At 52.4% G+C, this 2,328-nt stretch overlaps 1 protein-coding gene across 3 annotated transcripts in view; it reads left to right on the plus strand.

Annotated features, from left to right (window-relative positions):
* The window catches only part of LOC116849590 (teneurin-m), a 967,489-nt gene that overhangs the window by 469,004 nt on the left and 496,157 nt on the right, over positions 1-2,328 (plus strand). The window lies entirely within an intron of this gene.

Consider the following 2,328-nt stretch of genomic DNA (forward strand, 5'->3'; position numbering starts at 1 on the left):
CATGTACAAAGTCCTTTAAATATACTTTTACTGTATTGTATCATTTTTTCGCGGACTATTCACAACGCACGAGAGGGCGAAGCATCAAACTGCCAAGCTATCAAGACTGCTTCCAAACATCGTTCCCGACTTCTCGGATGCTCGACAGTCATGACGAATATATATGTAGAAAAGAACAGTCCGAAATATCTAATAATTCTGCATCTAGTTCGGGAACTAATGAAGCCACGTGTACATCCAATTTCCGATATGCTTTACCATTCCCCAGATCAAATGTTTCGAACATCGTTCCGGATTCCACGGATAATCTACAGTCATGATGAATGTGTGTGCAGAAACGGGTAGTACCGAAAGTGTCTGTCGATCCAGCAAACGTACGGGCATATCCATGACGCCGAGGACGCAATTATCTTGGCCGCGCGTCGACACACCTGTCGCGAGACAACATTTTTCAGCAACATTCGTCACTCTCTCCTCATTACCATTCGCATAATGCGACGTTTAGCTTCTCGTATAACACGTGGTGATGCCAGACATTTATCCGTGAAACGTATTGCGCGCTTTAAAACTCAAAGCACTGGGAGAGGTGCGTTTCGGCAGAGAGTGTGGGATACCAACACGTGTAAGGTTTATACGAGGGTTATTCGAGTGCGCGGTTTAATGTTGCGCGTAATACGCGGACGTCGTTTGTCGCTGCGGAAGCACGTGTTTATGTACGGTTTATTCGATATGCAGTAAAACGCATTGGTCTCTCTTCCCTCATCGTCACGAAAGGGAAGGAAGATCGTCGCCGCCGCCGCCGCCGTCGTGTCTCGCGGACCTGACTCCGCGACGTGGGGGGAGGCGATTTTTACGATTTCCATCCGCACAGCGGACTGCGGTAACCCAATTACAAAATCACTAAGCTTGTTAAGCGTCAAAACCCCGTAAGTTTGTTTAGCCCGGGGCCGTTTAGAGGATGGACGGCGGAAGGTAAACAATGGGACGGTTCGGACGAGAAAAGGAAGCGACGATGGCAAACGGAGAAGGGTAGACAGAGGGCGCAGCGAGGGAATAATTCGGTTAGTGGTGAGTCGCGTTGTTACACGGCTCCGGTATATTGTGTCCATTAACGGTATGCACGCTCCAACCTAATTATAATGGACCCCCCCTGTACAGCGCGCGCGCGCGCGCGCGGAGTCGTGATTGGTAACGGTACTTTTTGCTTTTAACAATGCAGCCGAATGGAGTCTCCTTTATGCGCGTCCATCCCACGTCAGAAGATTATTTGTACACATGAGGACGGTGGAACGGAGGAGGGTGGCGCGGGGTGACCAAGGGGGTGGCATAGATCGCGATGAGCGCGCGATGCATTATGCCCGATACGCGATGCGCAAACCATAATTGAATGTCGAATTACACGCTGCCGATAGATACCGCGCTAATAACATTTGCATTTCGCTGTAACTTCATCCATCACGCAGCGAAGGTCCTTCCAGCGCGGCGCGCTGTATCGTAATCAAACTGCGCACCTCTCCCTCCTCCTGGCCGAAAGCCCCGCTGAAAGAAGAAGCCGATGCGACATCGCGCGAGACGGAGGCGATCGACTCGTCGAAATATTTAAGCGAAGAATCGCGACTAATTAAAAATATAAAACGAAAAGGACACACACAAACGCGCTACCCGCCGGTTTATCGGATGGGGCAATCGAGCAGGGTTAATCGAATCGCAATTTCCGTCCGATCCGCGGATTCGTCGATAATCGATTCCGTCGGGCCGGGACACTGATACACGTCCACCCATAAACCATTTTGTCTCGGAGCATGGAGGAGGAGGAGGAGGAGGAGGACGCGTAGAGGGGGACGGAGGGGGCTATCGAGAAACACGATTTCTCATCCCTCGCTTCTCAACGGGATGCTAACGAACCACCGCCGCCGCCTCTTTTTTCCGCGGCACGGCGTAACTCTTGGCGACAGGTCGATCGATCGGCCGACGCTCCGTGTCAAAGACGCCGATTCAGGGAAGAAAACCGACTCGGCGATATCGATGTCCCGATAGCACGGCTCGCTGATGCAGACCTCGCGAGCCGCACGAGGAGCACGAGGTCAGAGGTCAAAGGCGGGAGGCATCGATCAAAGTTTTCGCGCGCGATTTATCCTGAAGGCACCGCCATAACGAGGCGGGTCGCACCGCGCCATCAGCTTTTTCCATAACGTACCCGGGAACTCTTTTTCTCTCTCTTTCTCTCTCTCGCGCGCGCACGCGTCTACGTCCAGGGAAAACCGGTTTCCCCTCTCGCTCTCCCCCCTCTCTCTCTCTCTCTCTCTCTCTCTCTCTCTCTCTCTCTCT

Source organism: Odontomachus brunneus, unplaced genomic scaffold (assembly GCF_010583005.1).
Source record: "Odontomachus brunneus isolate Ranch 3 - 2012 unplaced genomic scaffold, Obru_v1 Obru_scaffold_119, whole genome shotgun sequence".
Lineage (NCBI taxonomy): Eukaryota > Metazoa > Arthropoda > Insecta > Hymenoptera > Formicidae > Odontomachus > Odontomachus brunneus.